Source organism: Haliaeetus leucocephalus, unplaced genomic scaffold (genome assembly GCF_000737465.1).
Source record: "Haliaeetus leucocephalus isolate CR32 unplaced genomic scaffold, Haliaeetus_leucocephalus-4.0 Scaffold198, whole genome shotgun sequence".
NCBI classification, from domain to species: domain Eukaryota; kingdom Metazoa; phylum Chordata; class Aves; order Accipitriformes; family Accipitridae; genus Haliaeetus; species Haliaeetus leucocephalus.
Genome location: NW_010972634.1, coordinates 445,826 through 461,306, shown reverse-complemented (window position 1 = coordinate 461,306; position 15,481 = coordinate 445,826). Strand labels below are relative to the sequence as shown.

Here is a 15,481-nt window from a genome sequence, read left to right as displayed (position 1 = left end):
AGTATTTAATGAAAACAGTATTTCAGCTCACAAACTCCTCCACCCAGGGAATGCTATCGTCCACTACCTACCTACAACCCATAAAACTGCTGCAAAGCAACTCAAAACTGAGTGCAAAGGTCAGTCAGCAGTTTGTTCACACTTCACAACCAGAAATAATTTAAAATACTTTAAATCAGGTGCCTTAAATCAGATTATTTTTCATGCAATACCTCTTCTCCTGCCACGGAAGGGTTGGAGGGATCAGACCCAGCCTGCTATCACCAGCGCGTGATTGTCCAGCTGCTAGCGTGAGCGCATAGCCCCTAGCAAACTTTGCTTACTAGTCTAAACATTTTCTTTTAACCAAAAGAAGGCAAACCGAGCTGTACACTACAAACTGTATGATGCACTCCTGAAAAACTGTGTTTCCTTTCCTTAAATTGTACGTTAGGTAGGAGGCGTTAATGGCTTGTAGCACAGCACTAGATGTAATGTCATTTCCACGATCCACCCCAACGTAAGTGTCCATGGACTACATCACAGCACGTTCGCTTTATCGAGCACGTAACAACTGCACCTCCCTGCAGTGAACCATCCACATGCTGCTCGCAGCAAACAAATCAAATTGCTCAGATAATTTCAGTTGGTTTAGAAATTGAAAAGCTGCGTCCACTTGGGGGGGGGGGGGCAGATAAAATCAGCATTTCTTCCCAGAAAATAAACACATGAATTAACCATTTAATCAATTAAGGGATGCCTGTCGCTCTGAAAGGATCACTGAGCTGCTTGCCTGCAAAAACAAGACTGGGCTTCGTAGCTCCTGTTACACAAATAGGTTAACATCCAGTAAGGAGGACAAGCCCTGCTCGTTTACAGCAGCAAGAGAACTGCAGAAACCCAGCGGCACTATTCTCCTTCAAGCCACAGAAAGAGGAACCCAAATAAATTGCAGGGAAGGACATGAGAGGGAGGGAGAGGAGGAAGGATTTAAATCTGCGGTCATGTGGATGCCATAGATTTCTGCAAGCAGATGGGTGAAGCCCAGATTAGCAAGATATTAACGAAAGCAAGGCAGTAATGCCGATGAGGTGCAGCTCAAAAATAGCCGAACTATGACCTGCCTCACTGAGCAAAGCGAAGCTCCCCTCTCCCAGATGGACTAGTGTCAGCCACGAAGGCATGGCTCTGCTGACTGGTGGGAAAGGATGGGAGATCAAAAGAGAAGTGGAGCACAGTTGGAAAAAGCTGCTGCGGCTGAAGCTAAAAGATGAATGGCAAAGTAGGTAACGAAGCAGCAGCCATGCAGGAGAGCACAATACTCCCTTAAATCAACCTTCAGCAGCGAGATGCAAAAGGCTTGCTGGGAATAAGCCCTTCCCATAGGTAAATATTCAGAAGATACACTCTCTAGACGTGTCCAGCAGGATGCAATATCCCTGCTGTGTACCTGTGCAAGCGAACAAAACAAGGGAATAACAATTATGCTGATGTTTTTAATGTGCAGGGGCTCATCAGAGCAGCAGAGGGGTTAGGATGTTACAGTACTGCAGAAACTCATCTGATGAGGAGCCCTTGAGAGCAGGACACCAGTAAAACCCCATCCAGCCACCTCGTGACAGGCTCCATAAATACACAGCACTACTTCAAGGCCTGGGAAAAGTATATACACCTCCTAAATACATTAGTAAACAGAATATTTTAAGAGCACAAAACAAATAGGGGCCAACTTGACATAGCTGCTGCTTTACCTACCCATCCCATGGTCAGACTCGCTCTACAGGACTATCCTTGAGCCATGCTCTGACATGCATCTTTCAGGTAAATCCTAAGAACATCTTCAAGATCGTCTATACCTGATAAAATATGGCATTTTAATAAGAGGCTATAAAAAAAATAATCTTCCACATAGAAAGATCATGAAAATTCACCATCAGTCCTCTGGTAATGCAGTGCTTCTCCTGCAAGCAATACAGAGCTGTTGAAGTGACTACTGATGGAAAAAAAAGTACTATTTTGGAAATGATAAGATCAAGTACCATAAAGTGTTCATACCAAAGATATTAAACAGTCACAGTAATTTTCATTTGGAGTTTGTTGGATTGTTTTGTTTTGTTTTGTTTGGGTGGGTTTTGTGAGGGTGAGGGTGGGGCTGCATTACCAGAGATTGCACAGAACATAAATACACATGAAAATTGCTTTTAAAAGCAAGTATATTATTATCTGTCCTTAGGCACTCCAAAACGTTTTCATAAGGTCTGAAAATACCTACATTCATAAATATTTAATGTGGGTGAGGGGAGAAAAGTACCATGGCAGAAATTCTGATGAAATACGCAGCTCGCCTTATGTGGGACCACAACAGCACTGAAAAAAAGTGTCTTACTATAGGTTTTATTTCCTGTCGTTAGTGAAACAATGTAGGGACTTGATTTAATTTGATCCTGAGACAAACTTGTGCTGGTCTGAATCGGCCTTCGGCAGCCAAATTACAAAAGCCTGACCTCACAGCAACAGCCCAGGAGTAAAACAGCATCTCCCATCAAGTACAGGCAAACGGAACGGCTGGCACACGAACCAGCCTGGTCCAGCTGCAGCATGTGCACATGGGTAACGCAGCCTGTGTCATCCCAGCTGAAATGCAAGACATGCCACACAGGGCACCATGTGAATTACGATTTTAGGTGAAAACTGCTGACCTCAGACCAGAAAAGCCAGCGGCCATAGGACAGCACAAGGATATCGCATTCCTATCTGTTACGGGGATTTCTTGCCCTCCCCAGAGGGCATGATGTGATCTGCTGGGTTGTCAACAGCAGGGCTGAAGGCTCTCCTCACTTTCTGGAGGAGTAATGAGGAAGGATGAGTATTTAGAAAGATCCTGAGAAAGAGTGGTACAGCCACCAGGGAGGGAAGCAACACACACACAGCGTCAACCCAAAAAATCACAAAGCTTGCATTTCCTTACTTCTCTAAAAGCCAGTTTTTGCCAAGTAACCAATTTCCTTACACTCTTCAGTAAATAAAATATGAAGGGCAGGCAGAGTTGTAAAATATAAATGCATACACTTCCATAAGCAACAGACCCTGTTATTGTAGATGCCGCATAAATCACTGAGGACAACAGGACTTATGTCACCTAATGGAGGGCAGAAAATTCAGGGTCAGTTAGCAAGCAAGGACATTTTACATTAACAAGTGTTGCATTTATATTCACCATCGTGATCCACACTGCCTAGAAATTGCAGAAACTGCTTTGGTTCATGTATTATTTAGTCAGACCAAACAGGTAATAGGCAGAATCAAACCTCAAGACAAACATCAGGTGATTTTGGTGTGGATCTCCACCAAATACAAAACTTGCAACGGGATGGCAGGACAGTCACCAGTGTGGTAATTAAGCCAGAATGGCTTAAACGATCCTTCTGTCAGGTTTCTCTGCAAAGCTGCCTGAAGATATGACAGTAGTTATGAATCGCCCTATTGAAACTTGTTGCTGTATCTGTTTTCTAGCACTTCGTCACGCACGTGAGTGCAAACACAATGTCTTTACAATTTCAAGTGTTAGCAGTTAGAAGTACTGCTCTGGCAAATTTCCCCAGGGAAGAATAATAGCTACCTATGGAAGACTTTCCCCTAATCACTGCCATCTCCTTTTTCTTAATATTTTTTATTTCAGGCAGTTGACTGATAAATAATACTGTTGCAGTGCTCATGTTTACAATGCACAACACCTTTCCTTTCTCATATTTGCAAAACTTGATTGAAAAGGCACAGCAGCTTTCAAACAACTGGCAGCTGGTACTTCAAAGTTCAGTCGTGAAAACTAATTATGTATCTAGTTCAAAACCACCTTTCACCTTGAAAATTAGGTATGTGGTCTAAAATATTTTCAGACTACCTTTCTACTACTCATATTTACAAAGTGGACTTGAGGTGGCCTTTAACTTGCAGCCAGATGAACAAGTTCAGGATGAAGACTGTGCTTAGCTGTACAAGTGACTTCTTCAGGACAGGAGAGGACATGCGAAGCTCCGAGACAGTGGTGCTCAGGTCTTTTAAGGGACTCAAAACTACTCTTTCCTACCATACAGGACTATAAAGCTCAACAGATCCCTGCTGAAGCTCCAAAAATAGGTCTGCCCCAAGCACAGGGAAAACCCAAAGCCACGCATCAGCTTGCAACTGCCTCCTCCCCTGATTATTCAGAGGTTCAACAGAACTGAAAGTCATCTTCATACCCAAGCGATTTCTGAGTATAAAATCACTTCTGCTTACCTATTTTGAAAAGTACTTATAGACTGGAGTTCTCCCTGTTTCAAAGCTCTGCATAAAGCTGGATTTATTAATGCAGACCCATGATTCATCAGTAGAGCAAGCTGTAGGAGACAAACTGTATAATGCTGGAATCTAGCAAAATCAGGAAGAAGAAAAAAGAAAAATCAGTAGTATTCATCCCAAACCGAGACCTAGACAAAAAACAGTGTGAATGTTCACGCCCTCTAGCTTTTTTCTTCCTTATTTTTCTTTTCATCATCAGTAGTGTCCACTCTTTCCTCTCTCCTCTCCCCCATCCTCCGCAGCTTGTTTCAGCCCCGCGTGTCAGACCCTCCTAGCCATGTGGCACACACTTCAGATTAAAGGTCAACAGGCTTAGGAGAAAATGGAGAGGCTGCTAAAACCAGGGCAGTACAAAACCATCACCCAAAACAAGAGAGCAGAGTATTTTAGATAACTTTGTGACAGATGGGCAGCAGCGCCCGCAGCCCAGTGAGCCCCAGCAGCCTCCTTGGCCTCCCTCCCTTCCAAGGGTTTTTAAAAGAAGGAGAATGAGTCTGAAAGGATCCCGAGAACTGTAAATAAATTATGGCCCCGTTCATCAATTAGCTCAGGCTGCACTGAAATGAAAGCCACAGCGGGCTCTGTAATCACTCAAAATAAACTCTGACGGGATCGCTCCTGTGCTGATGGCTCAATTATGCCTGGGAAGACCGTTACAGAACATTAAACATTAACAAAAGTCTGAGCCTGTGTTACTTTTCTCCCAGATAAATTTAATTCAGTAACTGAGTGCTTTTAGCTTAAGTAACCCTGAATTATCGGATCAATTCTTTTCCTCCTTTGCCTCACAAGTTGCAAAAGCCAGGCCACCGTGTACAGGAAAAATGTTTGCAAATAGTCCCTTTGTAGGACAGTTATATTTTTGTTATACAGGAAAGATATTTTTATAATTTAAAAATACATATGTTTTGGCATAGGGTTGTTTATCTAAGTTTAGTAGCTCAGAAATCAAAACAGGGGCACACTGTTCTCCTGGGTTATGAGGGTTTACTCTAACCTCCCTAGAAGAGCTTCGTCATTTCTCTAAAATCCAGTCCCCTAAAAGAGCTTCTTCATTTCTCTAAAATTCAGTCACCTAGCAGTTGTACTACGTTTTCTGAAACTGCAAGAACCATGAAGACAAAGAAACTCCAACACAGCAGAAAGTTGCTTTCATCTCTCATTTTGCTTTTGCAATATATTATTTGCTTTTCATAGCTGCAAGTTTAACAGGACTAGAGATACCATTGCCACCTGAAGCATCTCTCCATTTTCTCTCTGCAATTGTACTAAGGCAAAATAAAGTTTCTCGAGGCTTGCCCAGGTCAGATCTTTGCTGTTCTAACCTAAGTATAACAAGCAACGCACTGTGGAGGACTGAATAATGCCAGGATTTCACTGTGGATTTAGGTACACTGTGACTAGTTTAGAACAGACAAACCAATGTCCCCAAAGAAAAGCACATGGCTGAGATTAAAAGAGAAAATTTCAAAACACAAAAGGAGTTAGAAATAATAAGGAAAAACCCCAGAGAGCTGGGAAGACTAAGAAACTGAAATAAAAGCTGCACCAAACCTAACCAGGTGGTGGTCTTTCTACTAAATCCTCCTCATCCTTGATGCTTAATACTCACCAATCCCAAAGCATCAGCTTCCCCAATATAAATAAATTGGATTTAACTGGGTTCAACTTCACGTTTTTTAAAAATTACTGAAGTATTACAGTGTCAGCATTCTTACTAGTGAAAAATCTGCTTGACTGCTAAAGTGATGTTTTAAATTTACAAGAAAACAGTATTATGTATATCACTGGGACCAATGAATTTTTACTCCTGTTTATGAAAAGCAGCCCAGTAACAAGGGACAAAGCATCCTGAAGCATTTTGAAATGTTAACTGAATAAAACCAGCTGCTTATCTTCAGGATTCTTGTCCAGAGGCTGAAAGAGTAACTTCAATTCTTAAATCCACTTTTAAAACACAGAATAATTCCAGTTTCACAAATCAAGAGGTAAAAATTTACTCAATACCAACTTCCACTAAGCTCTGGATATGCTTGTATCTACAGCCTCTTGAACAGAATAAATGCTGTTGTCTTCAAGTCATTCGCCCGGGGAAAGTGTTATGTTACAGGTTTTCTGAACTAAATATTATATAGCTAAACATTATTTAGTTACGTTGAACTAACTGCTGCCCTCCCTCCACCACATCCTGTGCAGGGAATACTTGCTACAGCACGCTTGCTGGTTTTTAGGATCCATCTAGGATGGATATTCAGGATATCTGAAATGCCCCTGGATATCTCCTTCTTCATTTGGCACTGAACAGGATGGTTCACTGGTTATCGACATCTGGCTGGGAGTGCTACAACAGGAGCTCACCTGAACGAAGAAGCAGCTTGAAAAATCACACTGTTCTGAAGACTGACCACAAAAAAAAAAAAAAAAAAAAAAAAGGGGGGCAAACAAAAAACCACCAAGCCCCCAAAAACAAAGACAAAAAAAGCATCAGGAAAGAAACTTTTCAGCAAAGAAAATAATGGTTTCCTTAACTGGCTTTCGCCCTTATTTTAGCAAAGGCAACAGAAAATATATCCAAAGTTACAAGGACCAGTGATAACCACAAGGAATAGTGATAAACACCAAGTGAAGAGTTGCTGACAACACACTGTATAACGGCCACTTCCTAAAAGCAATGCTTAGAAAGCTTGCCACTTACAAAGCACACCATATATTTACCCTTGGCTTGTCTGTTGACTACCTTTCTCCTGACACTTCACATGCTTATTGCAAAATAAAGTCCCTTACAAAAGAGCGTAATATTATAACCAAGCAAGACATTTACATTTAGTAAGTGAAATTAAGGCCCCAGTACTTTTTACATGGTTTTTTCCAGCTACTCAAACTCCCCCATAAACTATCAGAATATGAACGACTCAAACAGCAAAGCAAATCTCCTTAAGGCTTTGCTTTTAACTTGGGTAGACTAACCTGAATTAGCTCAGCCCCAGCTAGAAGCAGCAGCAGCATGCGTGCTGTAGCAGCAATTTTAAACCCAACCTGAGCACGCAGGAGAGCTGACGTTACCGACGCAAAGCGTTCAAGCTGCTCACCTGAATTCAGCTCCAGCCTCTGCGCACCTCAACGTGGGCTACCTGTGCCAGCAGAGTTTACCACGTCTTTTCTTGGAGGCATCCCCTCCCTCCTGCCTTGTATCCCACCCTCCTCGCTTGCGCTTGGGCGATTGCATGGCGCAAAAACTCCTCTTTTCCTGGTTTTCTGCTGAGCTGGGCGGCCGAACCAGCTGGCTGCGCAGTCACACAAGCACAAGCAAGTCCTTCCCCTTTCGGTGGCAGCAGCGAGTTGTAAGAGCAGCTCGGCTCTGTGTTGAAACCATACCTCAAGTTTCCTAATCTGTCTTTCTATTTTTAACCAGAGTCATTTCCCCCACCTTCTCTGCCATGCAGACAGCTGCACAAAGCAGCTGGAGACAACCAAGTGCTCCATCAGGCCAATTTTCCTGGCAAAAAGTCATCCGCAGGCTGGCAGCCAGTGCATGAGGGGCAGCAGAGACGCTCTCAAATGCCCCCCTGCACCCACGGCTCAAGGGAGCCAAGGGGGAACAGGGCTGTCTCCCTCTTCCCTGTCCTCTGTGGCCACAACAGCTCTCTTACTGAGCGTAGCAATCCGCTTGTCCGAAGGACTGCTGCTCTCCTGGCCTCCTGGCTCGCGTAAACTGGCTGAGATCCCAACCAGCACCGCTTGTTCCTAAAAACTCCAAGGAGAGAGAGATTTAGAGCATGGACCTGCTTCTGCACTTAGCTGCTCAGGCCGGCTCTCCCAGGACAGAGATGGAGGGACCGCTCCTGCCTTCTGCAAGCCAGCATTTCCATTTGATATAGCACAGGAGAGCGCTTGCTGGGATGTCCCCAGTACACAGACCTCCTTCGACAAACTCGCATCTCTTGGGGAAAGGTTTGGATTCATCTCCTCCAGGTTTGGTTATCTCCTCCTTCAGGCACTTGGAATTCGGTGTAACACAGACACATGGCAAACCCTGAATTCTCTCCTCACATGGTAGAACAGCTTTAAAAAGCTCAGCTTTAAAAAGATATATGTGCAGCCGCCCTGTAAAGTTAGCCAAGCAAAAAGGGCACTTTCCTGAGCAGCAAGAGCAGTTTTGAGCCTTCACAGGCGGATGGAAACCTGGGGATGCAGAGCACAGGTTGTGCAAGGCATTGAGCCATGTGGAACAGCACAAAGAAGGCTTTTGGGTTTGGGTTTTTTTTTTTAAAGTGAGGTCCAGGTTTCTGAGCTGTGCTCTTGAAGGTCATCTTAGGACCAGGCACCTCCAGGGAGAAAACTGAAAATCTCCTTATAGGACCAGGGCAGACCTTTGGCCTAAGACAGCTTGGCTGAGAGCTTGGCACCTAAAACGGACACAGCTTGGGGAGGGTAAGGCACAACTCCAATGTCGATTCAGGGAGCTTAAGAGTTTAGCTCTAAGTTTTGAGTCATGCTCTTGGATGTGGGCAACCAGAATAGCTTAAGCCCTTCTTGAGCTAAGCCCTTTTTCTTTTGTTCAAGCAACAGCTACAAACATCACCAACGAGGCTACTTTTGCTGTTCTCCATATAACAAGTTTTCATATGCTACGTATTTTCCATACCTCAAGGTACTTCCACAAAATAGGCTTATTGCAAACATGATTGATCAAAACTTAAACAAATGCAGACAGGACTGTACAGATTATAAGTATCAAATGTGTCAGAGAAATCCATTTCGTACATGCCTACAGAAACAAAAGTCAGGCAAAACTGAAATCTGGTGTGGATTTAAGCACAGCAAGGCCCACAGCAAATCTTCCCAGCTCAAACAGATTCAAAGCACAGAATCCCCAGAAACAACGCTGCTGAGCAAAGCAGCCCATCAGTCATAAAACCATTTAAAATTGTTTCGTTAATGAGTTACAGTATTTACAGGTAGGTAAGTGGCAGAAACTTATGGGATTCAGCAATTGTCACGTTGCTGCACTGGCCAGGGGAGAGAAACCCCACCATGAACACAGTGGCCCATATCCACACACAGCCCATGGGGCAGGTAGGTCTGAGAACCTGTTCCCCACTACATGCACCAGCAACAGCTCAGAAAACCATGCTGCTCTTGCCGTTTTGTGGATAACCACGCGCCTTAGCCGCCGTTTTCTGCAAAACTCATCCTGGCCTCAGGTTACTTTGATGAAGAGTTGAAATACTGATTCCCACCACCAAAACTGTTTCAGAGCATGTGAAATAAAAGCATCATCCAAGTACAGTTCCTCCAGCACGGCAGCAATGCATGAGCTGATCCCACCAAGCAGCCTGGCATGCTGTGTTTTCCCCCTCTGCTTTAGTTTGAGCTACTCTCTTAGGAAAGTGCTTTATTCTTTGTGCATGGGGAGGAGGTCCTCTCCCATGCTTAATCCACTGGACTCCATCACTTTATTAACCAGTACAGAAAGCACGACAGCCGCACCACCCACACAGGAAAACCAAGACCTGCAAGTAACTTCACTTCTTACCTCCTGGAAAAACGGAGTTTCAGGAGTGAAAAAACCTCTTTAGCAGCTTTTACAAGCACTGGGACCATGTGTTAATGATTTACCTGACAGTGCTGTAAGCAGGTATTTGATAAGAGTGTGTTCTGTTATGGTCTGCTTTCCTGCCTTTGGCTGCATAACCAAATCAACTCAAAAATGAAGTAGGCATGGTATTACTTGACAAGACAGGAAGAAAATAATGCTCCTCTAAGCTTGCTTACCCCATCCTGCTTTAGAAAAAAATTTTTTATATATACCATCCTGCTTAAAAAACCATTTTTTATATATACAATCATGCACATATATACACACACAGACTAAAACCCAAAGCCTGCATTAGCTCTTCTGTGTGTATACGTATGTGTGTATATATACACAAATATATATATCTAAAAATACACACACACAGAGATGAGCTACTGCAGGCACGGGTTTTTCAGTTTCTTCCCCTAAAGTCGAGTAAAAAATATTGTATATAAATCTATAGGAAAGCATCCAGATTAAAACACGCACTTCAAAAGAGGTTTATGATGAGAAGAAGAGGTGGCTATGCCAGAAACGCACAAATAGGATCACATACCATGGAAAGACTCAGCTGCGTATCTAAGACACAGCTTACAGATAAAGTTATATTCTTCCTTCTGAAGCGCGTTCAGCTCACTGAGAGGATTTCTGTGGTTTCCCCATGACTCACCGTATTCCTCTACACACCCAGGGCCACCCTCCTCTACAACCGAAGCATTCACGTTTTTGGGTGGCGGGTGACACTGTGACACACAAGGAGCAGCACAGTTGCATGGCACTGCCTCTTCCTAGTACAGCTGCTAAAAAAACCTCACATAAAGTCTAAAACACATTCTTGCTCTTACTGTTTCACATGAACACTCACTGCAGTTGTGCTGGGGATATTTGGCAGCAGTTAAGGAGGGGGCTAGGAGTGGGGAGAGGTGCCCAGGATGGCAAAAGGGACAGCAGCTTGTCCCTGATTTTTAGTGTGTGCAAGCAAGCGCTGCTGCCATGCTGCGTAACTCTGATTACCTTGTATCGGGGCGCTGAAAACAAAATCTCCAAACCTAGAAACCACAGAAAAACTCCACCGTGCCTCAGTGTCTGACCATGGCGAGAGATGAACCTGTTTCATAGAAACACACCAGACCCTGGACTCAGTTCAGGGGGACAAGACAGGGGTACTCACCGGCTGGATAACTGCTGCCCCAGTTGCTGGCAGCCTAGCTGGCTTTTTTTTGGGGGGGGGGGAACAAAACCAAACAAGGAACCAAGAAACAAGAGACTAACCACAAGCTTGAGTGCCACCTTCAAAAAAAAAAATCCCCAAAAGCCATATTTTAGGTCTTATTGTATCAGAGTCCTTCTGCTCGCTTCCAAAACACAGCCCCTGGCCCTTCACCAGCAGTCGAACACGCCTTGTAACTAAAAAGGGATCATCCAGAGCCAGAGAGCTACTCACTCATGGAAATCAGGTGGCAGATAACAGCAGCCAACTTTTCCTCTTCCCAGCTGCCAGCCAGACACGACGCTTATGGCAAGAGAAGAGGGAGACAGCAGCAAGGCCTCTGCAAGCTGAAACGTTTTACAATCCCTCTGCTGCTTCAGCAGAGCAACTCCCAGACCCGAGGATCTCGGCGGCACCTCCTTCGCGAGCTGAACTTCCTTCAAATTAAAAGTTGCCTCTCAATTTCCCCATGCCGGCAGCGTCATGCCAGGCTTCGCCAGCGCTCCTCTCCCCTCTGCTCGCCAGCCCCGTGCTGGAAGTGCCTGGAAAGGAAAAGCACAAGAGGTGAGTGGTGCACCCGAGGCAACGAAGCGAACGCTCGCCTGCCACCACTGCCGCTCCCTCCCCGGCCACGCTGTCTCGCCGCGCCGAATGCATCAGCGGCGGGTGAGAGGAGGAGGAGGAGGAGGAGGAGGAGGCGGCGGCGGAGGAGGAGGAGGAGGAGGGACAGGAGCTCCAGCCCGGCTGGAGGGCTGCAGTTTCCTACCAGCGAAATAACGGCTAAAACGGGGGGAAGTAAAATTATCGTATAAATTCAGGTCTACTGATTCTTAATGTGTGCAAGTAACCCAAAGCAAAGCCTTGCATAAGTATTATGGTTGAAAGACTCAAGATGACACTGCAAAGCTGAAAGAGTCAATGCTGGGAGGAAGGATTCATTTTTCCAATATATATAAATACCAGAAGTTAAGTCCTCCCCTAAAAAAAACAAACCAAAACTCCACAACAAAAGAAGTCATATTTCACCACACTAAAACAAAGCAAAACAACAAATTCCCCAACTTTTCAATGAAGTTTTTGGCTACATCCCACCACTGCCACCAGCAGCAGAGTCCCTGGGTAGGCAGCATCACCGGACCCCTAGGGCACGCATCCAGCCTTTATCCCAAAAGGCACACCAAGGACTGGAAACACATAGGACTGAGGAAGCTAGTACCTCCTGCACACAAATACAGGGGGTGGCAAAAATGAGCAGGAAAGGAAGGTGTGAAGCATCCCTGGTGAGTGCGAGAGGGAGTGGAGGACGTCTACTGGCCGCTTGCCTCGGGACAGTGGGGAGGTCCGTGTCATTGAGTACAAAACCACAATACAAAGCAGATTGAAGCCACATGTTGGAGAGACTGACGGGATGAGCAGCGCTGGCAGAGTGTATTCCAGCAGCTTACATGAGAGCAAGGACTCTACGCAGTCCACTGGCCGCTGTAAGCAAAAGAGATACTGTCCAGGAGTGAAGTCAGAGGTGTATGAAATGGCCTGCTTCCACTCCACAGACAAAATAATGTGGGGGAAAAAAAACCCACCAAACAAAAAAAACCCAGACACCAGCATTAACAAATAGCAGCATCAGGTTTTCTGAACTCTATCCCAAGAGAGGAAACCTGTTGCCAGTAATACCGAGGAATGTGCAGAGCCACATCGAAGAAATACAGTGTAGAAGAAGTATTTTCAGAAGCCGCACACAGAAATCCTTCCATAGTAATCTTGTCATACAGAAAGCAAGAGTTTTAAAGGAGTAGTTGGTTTGGGTTTTTTTTTAATAGATACATGCCCCTAGGCATGGCCCACCAATCCTTGCTCCTAACATGTGTAGACAGCCAGGAATCATATGCAACAACGCGTTCACAAACAGCTCCTCCACCAAGTCCAGAAGCCAGAAAAGTCCATGGGTTTGTCAGTAACCTTTAAATACTGGTGAGGAGAGGGGTGGGGAGAAGGTTTCAATGAAGGAATCTGAACATCAAGTTGTATGTCTGCAAGCATCAATTCAAGGAGAACACAGTGACCATCCTGTTGTGTCAGTGAGACCAGCCAATTCCCCTGCCTTTAATTAATTTTAAGAAGTCTTTTGTTTTAAGGATCAAGAAAAAAAAGCACTTTGCTTAAATGATCCAATTTGTGCCTTTCGCAAATAGCTTTTTCCCCTAATTTAAGAATTAAAAAACACAAAGGCTCATTCTCCTTTTCCTGCAGATCATCATTAACATGGGAGCTGGCAGACCCTGGCTCAAGTGAACCAACCATCAGATTTCCTTTTTCATAGCTCTTTTAGGAAGGATTTTAACAGTTAAGCTGACTCCCCAGCCTGCTGGAAGTACAAGTCCAACTCAGTCCATTTTATTTAAAATCTGAGGAAAGACGGGATGAGCGACTAGTGAGGTCCCTGTGCCTTTTTTCCAGCAGCCTTTTAGTCATTGAGCTCCATAACACTCAACAGATGCATCTGCCCAACCTCACTCCACTTTCTAGGAGGGATTCTGGAGTAGAACTGGTAATTACTCATTACCTAAAGATTTCTTAGATGTAATTCAATCAGTACCAATTCAGTAAATTCCTCCCATTGAGCATATATATGAGGAATTGAAGGATTAATTAGAAGACACACTACAGGCCGTGGATTCCTTGTTATGTACATAACACTCATGTCTACTTTGGGCCATTACACACCTCATGGGACAGCAGAAGTTACCTGGTGAGGACAGAGGCCAACTTAATAACGCACTTCTGACAATAAAATGCGTTCATATTTTACAAAAACGCTCTTTTATTACTCCAGCAGATCTTATCTTTGCAATTCTTTTCCCCAACGGTCCACGACTGCATGGGTTCGGCGACCTCAAGGCATGTAACGAAGCCAGCCCTGTTTTCCCACGAGTGAGGTGGGGCCAGAAGGGACAAGAGACACAGTTTGACGAGTATTACAAGTAATTAAAAGTGAGCTTTGGGAACACCTTTTCAACGTGTTTAAACATTATGCGTTTAAATATTGCATGTGTCCAGACAGATACAACTTAATACCCTGTAAAGTCCTCAACAAGTAAAAAGAAACATACTTAATAAACTCTTCCAAAGGGGTTTTTTTTTAATCCCACACACTTTGGCCAGGACATATTTAGCCTAAGGGCTAAAACGGAGGACAGCCTGAACAGATTACATCATTTTCTTTCTATAGGACCAAACATCTGGGAGTACTGCTCTCAGTTAAGTGGCTGTTGCTCTCCTTCATCTCCACCTTCCCAAATCATGCTTCAATATGAGGATGACTATCACCATAAAAATGCATGAAGAAGAGAGATGGCCACCGAGCGTTGACCTGTTTCCTTCTTTCCTGATCAGGACATGAGCTACGTGACACAACACTAGATTTGAGGTTGACTGCTGGCACTTAAGAGAAATAGCTACTTCTGAGCTTCAACAGTAACGTTTCTTGGTAATTCAAGCACCACATGCATGGGCAAGAGAACATCCTGCCAAAAGCCCTGCTGGGGAAAGGTCTTCCTTGCCTTGACAGCTTAAATCTGTCTAACCATCAAAAAAAGTCAGAGTCAGTAGGTTATATTGAGTCACCTTTTCCCTGGCCCATCAGTAAAGAAACTACATATTAGCAGATGAAATCCCGCACTGAAGGTGGGAAGTAAAGTCTAGTGCAAGTAAAAAAAACCTACTCATTCACACCACCAAGCAAACTCAACCCCAAGTCCCAAGCACTGCAACACAGAGGAGAAAACAGCAACGACGCTACCTCCAACGGAGCTGTGGGCATGGCTGAGAAACAAAAAGCACAGAGATGTAAAAAAGTTTTGGTGTAAAAAGAGGAAAGAAGCCTGACTCAGAGAAAAGAAGAAATAAATAAAAATACACCTTAAAAGCAACTGATAGACACAGAGTAATTTTACCTTCTCCCATCTCTGGAGCAAGAGACATCATAAAATAGGCAACAATTTTTAAAGCGATGCATTTTTCTCTCTTAAGTTAGTAAGCAGTTCTCCTTCCAATGCAAGGCTTTAATGAAGGAACTACATGCTTGCCTTCTCAGGAAGCACTTTTACAAGACCCAGCAGGGAGGCACATGGCTTGCTGGCTACCAAAGACCACTACCAGCACAAAAGCGGGTACCAGTTGGAAGACTGATGACTGACTTCTGTGATCAACACCCACCAGTGAGGATATGTTCGTATTGCTTTACAGGAGCAATATAAATCCATACATCCACCACACATATCCCAAAAATCTTTTAAACATTTTTTTTTCTTTTTGTCTTTTTTTCCTTCAAGTAACCTGATTCTGGTTACCGATACATCAGAAAAAAATGTGCT

General features: G+C 44.2%; 1 protein-coding gene across 4 annotated transcripts in view; it reads right to left on the bottom strand.

Moving 5' to 3' along the window:
• The window catches only part of SGMS1 (sphingomyelin synthase 1), a 105,704-nt gene that overhangs the window by 24,470 nt on the left and 65,753 nt on the right, over window positions 1-15,481 (bottom strand). For 3 of the 4 annotated variants that reach the window (XM_010565938.1, XM_010565937.1, XM_010565940.1), the window contains exon 3: window positions 11,343-11,650. The gene's annotated coding sequence lies outside the window, so the exon portion shown is untranslated. Of the gene's footprint in view, window positions 1-4,257; window positions 4,390-11,342; window positions 11,651-15,481 lie in introns of all 4 variants that reach the window. The other variant, XM_010565941.1, reaches the window with a different exon arrangement.